This window comes from Cryptomeria japonica, chromosome 6, assembly GCF_030272615.1.
Source record: "Cryptomeria japonica chromosome 6, Sugi_1.0, whole genome shotgun sequence".
NCBI classification, from domain to species: Eukaryota; Viridiplantae; Streptophyta; class Pinopsida; order Cupressales; family Cupressaceae; genus Cryptomeria; species Cryptomeria japonica.
In genome coordinates, this window is record NC_081410.1 from 183,206,255 (window position 1) to 183,216,741 (window position 10,487).

Consider the following 10,487-nt stretch of genomic DNA (forward strand, 5'->3'; position numbering starts at 1 on the left):
AATAAGATATTTATTTAATTAGACATGACAATTTTGGGTGTCTACATTTTGCCCCTCTTTGAGACAATGCATCTTGTCGCATTGTTTCAAAGAAGATAAGATGAACTGATACAAAGTTGCCCCAAGATGGGAATGGTATGCCCCCTTGAGAGATTGGATGAAAATATCTGGAAAGATCATAGATAATCTCTCGATAAGAAAGAAAGGCTAGAAAGGACTAACCGGATAGGATGGAGTGACAGAGTCACGAGATAAAGAAGACTAACTCGGGAAGCAAGGGCTAGGGCTAGGGCTAGGGTAGTATATAAGATAGACCATGAGGGGAAAACATCCTCATTGTCATCCACACATCGAAGAGATTAGAGTGTAGAGAGAGAATAGAGCAGTAGCAGTCAGTAATGATGGCATTGGTTCACAGATTCGATCGTGTTCGCTGATTTCAGAGGCCAGCAGAGGTAGGAGAACTGGTAAGTACAACAAAACCTCCTTGTACTTTGTTGTAATAAATGTTTTCATTAATGCATCTTAGGTAGTGTTGTAGATAGGAATTCGGAAACCATCAAAGCAAGTAGTAAATTAGACTAGCTCAATCACGAAAACTAAATTGCAATGACAACAATCCTAATTACATTCAATAGAAAACATGAAGACAAGATATTCAAAATGAAATTAAAGAAAACCAAATGCAGATATCTCCTTCATAATTCTCCATTGTCCTTCTTTCTCCTTCAAATTGCTTTGTTTGTGGATCTCACCTACAAGTGCATAAGCATAATATGAAAGCAAGATTGACAAGACAGCATAAGGATACTAGAAGCGTGATTGATTGATCGGGGGGGCATGATTGAAGAAATTCATCCAATTTATAGATAAATTGGAGAAAAGACAAGATTAGCATGAAGAGATTTGAAAGGAAATTTCAAATCAAGAATGACAAATATGACAAATTATGACAAAATTGACACTTTCCATGCAAGATTGATTGATTGACAAATTATGACAAAATTGACAAGGTTGCTATGCAAAATTGATTGATTGACAAATTATGACAAGATTGAAATGTCATTCCCATGAAATTAGGGGAAATAGGAGAAAATTAGAAAATTAGATGAATTGGAGATTAGGAAATTAGAAATTGATGAAAATTAGAAAATTAGGAATTAGAAGAAATTAGTAAATTGGAAAATTAGGTAAATTAATTAATAATTTTTCATTCATTAATTAATTCACAAAAAGAGGGAGGAATTAATTAGCCAATTAAATAAATATTTAATTGTGACAAGAAGACTTAGGATAAATAAATAAATTATTTAACCTAGATGGAAAATGACAAACAAGATTAAATGAATAAATCATAAAATCCTAGAAGATGAATTAGAAATGCAAGGACGACAATTAGGTCTTGACAAAAGATAATTGATGTTGATTCGATCATGATTCTGATTAACAAAGGACCAACGCTGAAAAATGATTGAGATTGGTTGACAAACTAACCAAGATTGATAAAGAGAGAAAATTGATAGGCACCAATTGATGAGGAACAATAATTAATTGATCCAAATTGACACGATTGAAAATGACAATGATTGATGACAAATCAACCACAAAATTGACGAGATGGACAAGAACAATGATCAATGACAAATCAATCGCAAAATGACAAGATTGAAAAGGATGAGGATTGATGATGAATCGATCACAAAATGACAAGATTGACAAGAGGACAAAACCCTAATTCTATCATCGATTAGGATTGATGTTGTCCAAAATGAAATCAAATTGACGATGTCAAAATATGCCAAACAAGCATGCACATTGATGCGAAAGGATAAGATCGACCAAAATCATGACTGAAGATTATTATTAACAAGACCAAATTCGAAAGTGAGATAAATGAAGAATGCAGAAGAAGGACTTGATGCTCGCAAATGATAAAGACCAAGTGCGCAACATAGAAGAAATGTTAATGCGATACAAAAACCCTAAAATAAGGCAATGCACAAATTTTAAAGTATGACTCCACAAGCGTTGACCATTTTTAGACGTCTACATTTTGCCCCTCTTTGAGACAATGCGATTTTAATCATTGTTTCAAAGAACAATAATGAAAATGCCCCAGACAATAACAATGACATATGCATGCCCCCTCGAGGAATTGGCTGGAAACATCCAGAAAAGAGGCCAATTGATCGATAAGAATGATAGAAAATGATAGGATCAAATGGATCAAGAATCGAAGATCGGATGCACGAATGACAAGAAATAGAAGGTGAAAAGACCATGACCAACATAAGATGGAGAGGGTGCACGTCCATCTATGCACTGACAAAGATCTATAAATGAGACAAGGAGAAGGAAAATAGCTCATTTGCACTAGCCAAAGTGGAGGATTTGTTGCTATGAAAAAGGACCCTTGTAGAGAGATGGTGAACATTCCAATGGCAGATCACCTTGGGGAAAATGTACGCACCTACAGATGATCAGATGATGTGGGAGCAGCATTATGTATCTCAAAAACCCATATTATCAATTTCATGAATTTTACTCACTTGTGGGACATTGCGGGGCCCACAAGGAATGAAAAAAAGGACTTCTGCGCTTGTGTGGGTGCATCCTGTGCTTGTGTAGGATGTTTTGTGCCTATGTAGGGTACATAGGCATAGCTTGATGCTACAGGCACAGGACAGGGTACACAGGCATAGTTGTGCACTAAGAACCCTAATTTGACCAAAAACAACACGCGAATGATCTTGAAAAGGGGGAGGATGGTAGGATAGGTCAAAATAGATAAGAAACACCTTGATTGGTGGATGAAATAAGGAAATGCAACCCATAGGAGGAAACCCTAAAACTGACAAAAATTGTGCCCTAATTGTGATGCAGAGTCGACAGTATCCATTGATTACGTGGGAGAACCAACCTGACTGCTTCATGTTACGACATAGACTCAGGAGCACGGACAGAGATACATTAGCAGGACTTGGATTATACTATATCACATTCATGCCCGAGATTAGGCAAACACAGGATTGCTTACCATATTGGTAGAGCGATGACATTTAGAGACTTCCTCTTTCCATTGGGCGACTGGAGAGGCGACTGTGACACTAGAGGATGTGTGGCGTATCCTCCGCATTCCAATTCATGGGGAGATGATAGAATATGACCCATCGACAGGGAGAGACACTTTGTGCAAATTATTTGAGTGTGATGCAGATGATTTGGATATCATAGAGAGGGAGATTGGCTGGGAGACCATGGCATCAGAGTATGATCAGCGATATGTAGTGATAGCAGTGGTTATAGCATGCTTATTAGCAGCGGATAGATGAGGACATGGATTCCCTATTGGATGGGGAAGAGTGCTAGAGTGGATGGTGACAGAGGGGACTGTGTATGCATGGGGACCATGTGTGCTTGCTATGCTATATTTTCAGCTGCATCAAATAGCATATCAGGGGGTGCAAACGTTGAGCTATGGAGTCACACTATTACAGGTATGGGCATTTGAGCACATAGCCATATGTCGACCAATTGCAGAGAGACAGGTAGTACCACACTGACCATATGTGTATAGTTATGGGGGTACATTGAGACAGGGTCCATTCGAGTACATATTGTATTGGCGACATGAGCTAGATAGATTGAGAGAGTTCACATGGAGGCCATATCTTGATTTCCCTGGATGGTCAGATGATAGTGATGAGCTACCATATTGTAGATAGGAGAGATACCTAATTGGGAAACTAGTGAATTGCCAAAGAGTGATTGAGATGTACCTACCAAAGAGAGTTAGACGATAGTTTGGAGAGACACAGGATGTACCGAGAGGGACTGCACACTTTGCCTGATCTCACAGAGAGACGAGTCAGTGGGGGAGGATGATTCAACCACACATAGCATATGTTGACTTCACATAGCTACAATAGAGATAGTAGGATTGGAGATCAGATGTGGTGGACGCTGGGATGACAAAGGAGTATGAGCGATGGTTTGCATGACGACGGCCTATGCCATTGATAGATCCTAATATTCTGGTACCTAGGAGACAGGAGGACTTTCCACTCGCTGGAGAGGAGGAGGGAGATGATGAGGATAGAGATGAGGATGAGGGAGATGATGAAGATGTGGGGGATGATGAGGATGGAGGGGATGATGAGGAGGATGAGCCAGATTCAACCGATCAGGAGTCATTGTAGGATATACCCATAGAGCCGGAGATAGCTAGCATAGAGGAGATGGAGATATGTAGGGCTACCATAGCGAGTCAGCATGATCACATTGCGACATTAGAGAGACAGAATGCTACCTTGAGGATAGAGCAGGATCAGTTCAAAGCAGAGATAGCCAGATTGATAGCGGCTCGAGATATAGCAATAGCCCAGGCACAACAAGCAGAGCAGAGAGTGACAGAGTATATTGGGTCGATTAGGGATGCCAATGCACGTGAGATGGCACAGATGTTGGTAGAGATTGGAGAGGATATACGCCATTGGAGGACACTATATGAAAGTGCAGTTCCACCAGAGCAGAGAGCAGCGTCCTATCAGGTACGATCAAGGATAGAGAGAAGGCCACATTCTTGAAGGTCAGTGAGCAGCATGGGGGTGAGTGGACCTAGGAGACCACCACAACCAGGACTAGGGACAGGAGGGACATCATCTATGAGACATGGTAGGGATGAGGAGGACAGAGGGAGCACCTAATGACAGAGGCACGTACTCCTTATGACAAAGACATATGTAGTTTGACATTATGCATTCAGCCTGTGGACCATACTGAGGACAGACAGTCCAATTTTGTACTCCGATATTGTTTTGATATATGATATGATATGCAGCTATATGATGGGATGCAATGTGTTATGGCTTATGTTTACTTTCCATGTATGGATGGCTTATGCACTGTTTATGTACCATTGATGGAATATGAATGAATATATTTTTATGTGGTTTTGATGCAAATATGAAATGGATAAAATGCTTGATGTGATGCTTGATATAATGCAAATGTACTAATCAATGAATGCAGGATGCAACTTATGTTTTTGGAGATCGGAGCACTACACCGAACTAACTACCCACACTGATGGAAGAAATGCTAGTAGGAAGAAATTAGAAAGAGGACAGTTAGAGATGAAGAAAAACTTGCTTTCACCAATGCACAGAAGTAGGTGAGAACCTTTATTTGATATGGCAAAATGGATGTGGTGCAATATGGCAATGAAGGCCAGAGCAATAATGCAATCCCTTTGCGTAAGACAGACACATCGCACACAAGGAATGAGTGAATCATCCTAGGGTACATACATCAAGGGTCGAGGTATGTGCAGCGTTCACAGAGCGAACGTACTTATCACAGACACCCAATGATATAGTTGCCCTAGTTTGTGACAAACATTCCACAAACAACAAACACAACAAAAAAAACAAAAGGGACCATAAACCATCTCGGTCACTCTAAATCACTTAGTGACATCATCGAGCAACATAGGAACATGATCGAAGCCAAAGATAAATCAGTAAAAAGATAAGACACACAAATTCAACCAAGTCAAACAAATAGTCTAATCATCATTGTCAAAAGTGGAAAACAAGAATGATCATAATGTCTGGTTTCAGGGAATGTGGTACCCTATCTAAGATAGGACATAGTCTGTTTTCGAGTATACCACACCCTATATAAGACCCATGATAATGTTGACAAGGACCAATGGTATTCATGTTGATTGATTGATATGACAATTTTAATCAGTTTGAATGTCCGGTTTGATTGAAAAGTTCATCTGTGAATGTGTGATTTGCAGTAAAGCGCAGTGTGTGATTGATTGCCATTGGATGTATGCTCAACGATCTATCTATGCACAAAGTGGATATTTTTGTTTTGTTGTTTTCAATTTTTTACAATGTTTTTGTTTTTCTAGGACTTTATTTGACTTTTTAGGGATTATTTCAGGACATTATTTAATTTTTTTGGATTATTTCAGGACATTTTTTTAATTTTTTTGTATTATTTCAGGACTTTATTTGAATTTTTTTAGGGATTTTGCCCCCAGTGTCTAGCAAGGAAAGGAATATGACAGGTGAATGAATAGGCTTGCTGAAATGTTGGTGGATAGAGGGAAGACAAAGGCCTTTTATAATGGAGACAATATGGATGCAATTTTCAAGGGCTATTGCGTGATGGGACAAGAGACTGGATATGACAATGTAAAGTAGGAAGATAGCATGAGGGACATGTTAAGAGGTTTTTGAATCCATGTTTAAATTTTGTGTCCTTATGTCAAATCAAGATCAAGGAATGAAAAAGAGTGTATGGATATGGATAGGATAAGAAAGACCAAGAATGGATAAGGGACATAGATTGAAGGTCAAGGTAAAATACGGGATAGTGGCAGAAAGTTGCAATAAGCCAGGGAATATGGATGAAAGGTTGTAATAAGCAAATGGATAAATACCAAAAGCTATGATGGACTAAAAGCTGCAAACAAGATGCATGATACTCATGAAGATCCTTAGCCTTGTCAAGATCAAAGGTGGAAAGGGAAATTGGACATGAGGGACAATAGGATATGAAGGGTAATGACAGGGGTTTGATAGGATAATGGAACAATGAAGGACAAAAGGATATGATAGGATAAAACCTGTCCCCAAATATGGTATGCAAGAAGTTCATAGATTACGCATGATGCCTATTTGCTAGGTTTTCATTACGGTACTTGCCCAAAGCACCTGTTTGCTAGGTTTTCACTAGTGGATGAATTATTTTTGCTTTACTTTTTTCTCTTTTGTCTTTTTTTTTTTCACCTTTTTTTTTTTTTTGAATTTTGACTTTTTCAATAAAAGATGGACACATGATAGGGGATGGAAGAAGGACTCAAACATCTTTTTGTTTGGATAGTAGCCTTGAAAAAAGTGGACCATGACCTTTAAAAGTATGCTCAAAGACGTTGGTAGGATAAGGACATGGAAATTAAGATGAAATTAAGGCAAGGATTTATGCAAAGGATTGGATCAAAGGGATCGAAGGATGGAAAATATGCATTGGATAATGGATAGGGTATTGGAAGAATTGTGCTTGAGTGGATGGAAATGTTGGCAAGATCGACATTGGCACACACCTTGAGGGGTGATGGACTGATGGAGGAAAGATGTATTTTGGATATTGAGATTTTGAGGAAGGAAAGGCTATGGATTTTGAGACATAAGGGCCCAAAACGGATGAAGAAGGTGGTGGAGAAATAGACTTGGAAGGTTTGGATGGAGGAATAAAAATTTTAGATGCCAATTTTGATGTTTCTTTAGGCTTTTGTGCTTCAAGGAGCCGCTTAGGGATCCACATGGTTTTTTATTTTTCATGCTTTTGTGGTTCCTTGGAGTGAATTTCTTGCATAAGGGACTTAGGAACCCATATAGATTTTAACTTTTGTTTTTGAGCAATGGGCCTTTGTGACCTTTTGGATATTTCTTTTTCTTTATAGATCAATTTGTGCTTTGTTTTTACATGTCGATTATATTGGACATGTTGATCCTTGAATACATGTGGATTGCTAGACTTATGACGTTTACACTTGGCATCCAAATTTCTTGGAGAGGGAAAGGAATGCATGGATGGATATGAATGAAATGGAGTTCTTTTGGATTGATGAAATTTACTCAAGGATGTGTGCCTTTGCTAACCTTGCATAAAGCACGAAGGAATATAGGGACCTAAGATGGATGGAAAGTATGATGGGGAAGGGATATGTTTGGATTTTGAAGGGGTGTTGGATTTAGTAGGGGTACCCACATCTTGAGGAATTTCACTGAGGCCATGACCCTTAATATTTTCTTTAACATGAAGGGATTCTTGCTTATGGAGATCTACTCCTTTGCCTTTATGAATATCTTGACTTGTAGGATACTCTTTTCTTTGGGAAGAAGATGCTAGTCCATTATGAGGTGGATATGATATGAGAGAAATAATGAGATCTTGAAGTGGATCGGATTGCACCAAAGAGGAAGAACCCATTATGCATGTCAAGGGTTCATGAGCATCTTGCACTGTCACATTAGAATCATGAGGAGGATTAGGATCATGAGGGGGACTATGATTGTGTAGTGGACATGGTTCAATGACAGGCTCTTCAAGAGATGGAATGGGAGAAATAATGGGATCATCAAAAGAAATGCGATCTTGGAGTGTATATGGAGCACTAAGACAAGGAGATGGAGGAACAAAAAGATCTTGTGGAGGATCTGAAGGAATGATAGGGTCTGGTGTTGGAAATGAATTTGGAAGGATACTTTGATCTTGACAAGGAGGAAGATCATTGGATTCCTCTTTAAAGGTGCTTTGCTCTTGACTTTTAATGGGATCATCGGAAAGGATGGAAGGGATATCTTGATCTTGCTCAAGGAATGGAATGTCAATGGGATTTGAAAGGACATTTTTTTCATGAAATGGAAGGGGATCGTTTGGGATTGGATGGACTGGGGTATCTTGATCTTGCTTGGGGAATGGAGTGTCAATAGGACTTTGGATGGGATGGACAAGAATAGGGGAATCATCATGAGTTTCTGGGAAGATGAGATCTTGGTCAACAATTGGATGGGATGATAAGGTTTCAAGATCTTGATCTTCATCTATTTCAAGACACGTTTCTTCATGCTCTAAATTATCCTCTTGATTGGGGTTGGACTTTGGATATGCATGGGGGATTCTGACAAGGAATCAATGCTTGAACATGAGGAAGAGGGACTTCGAATGGGGTCCTCTAAAATAGGTAATGGAAATTAAGTACATGGTGGCATTGGGTCTTATATTTCTGAAACATGACAAGGATGTGCATCATGAATTGGATTATCTTAGCAATAAATTATGGATAGCCCTTGGGTAATTTCATCCTTGGGTGTATTATTTGATGAGGAAAATATGAAAGGTTCTTGTGAAACTTCTAAAGGTGTATGGATAGATGCCACTGGAGAGTCAATTTGTTTATGGGGGGATGAGGCATTGCTAGACATAATTGTATTATCTTGATCTTCCTCAAAGAACTCACTTGGTAGGTTCCTTAAGAGCCTTGCAAGAAAGCCACCTTTCTTTCAAGGTTTTGACATGGTTGTATCTAGAATTTGAACTTGTTTGGAAAGGAGTTGGTTCTGGTCTGATGTCATGTTTTGATTTCGAACTAGATGTTGATCAAATTGGTTTGACATGTTCAAATTTTGGCTTGGTGCATGTTGCAACCTTTGTTTTTGAATGTTTGGTTGTGGTTGTTGACATTGATATGTTAATTGAACTTGCTGATATTCCACCATTGGTTGAACTATTTGTGGATATTGTATAGTTGGTTGGACATATTGTTGAAATTGGACCATTGATTGTGTTGGTTGTATATGTTGGAAATGTTGAACAATTGGTTGTGATGGTTGAAAATCTGATTGATAGTAAACACCTTGTTCTTGTTGTGAAGGCACATAATGTTGTTGTCTCTTTTCTTGAAATTGTTTCATCATCTCAATTTGTGAGATGAGAGCTGGTATGTCTGATCGTTCAATAAGAGATCTTCCATCAATTGCCTCAATCTTTGGATTTCAACCTGGAAATTTTCAAAACATTTTGGACATTTGTGATCTATTCTTCTCAATGTTTTTCACTCTTTGTTCCAATATCTCCTTTTCTTGAGCTAGTTTCTCCTCTAGGTTTTGTATTTGGAGACTTGTTTCATCATAAAAAGTTTGATCAATGTTGCTTTGTTGTTGGGTTGGATAGAATTGTGATTGCATTGTCGGTTGAAATTTCAAACTTTGTTGCATCATTGGTGCTTGGAACCTTGTTTCAATAGACATATCACTATGCAATGTTTTTGGGATTTTTGATTTTGAAAGAATGAGGTATGATATGCAACTAAATGCAACCTAAATAGATGAAAATGCAATCTATGGCAAGAATGCAACCTATGTTTTTGTTGTTTTTCAAGATTTGGACAAACTTTTTGAAATGAAAACCTAAGGACTCAACCTTAGGAAGTTGAAATGAAGCCAAGACCTCAAAGGAAAAAAGGACCAAATGATGATAGGACAAATTGACAATGTCTCACCTATATGCTTGGATACTAAGCTAGGTTTGACAAAAATGATATTGATGACAAAAAGACAAAAGTTTGATAAGGTCTGGACTTCTTAACAATGACTTAGGGTATCATCCAAAGTTTTGATTTCTCAAGTATGACAAAACCTAGTTTTTGAGACTACATGCAAGAAAGCAATGATTATGACAATGACTTAGGATATGATATGAAAATGATCTAAGGATATGATATGACAATGCAATGATAAGGATATGAAAATACCAATGACTTGGAATATGCAAAATGCAACCTATGCAACCTAAATGGAAATCTATCTTGGATATGACAATGAAATGAAAACTTAGGAAAAATGATCTTGGACCTAATTGCGAAATGAGGATGCTTGCAATGAAAAGGACTAAAATGAAAGAAGATG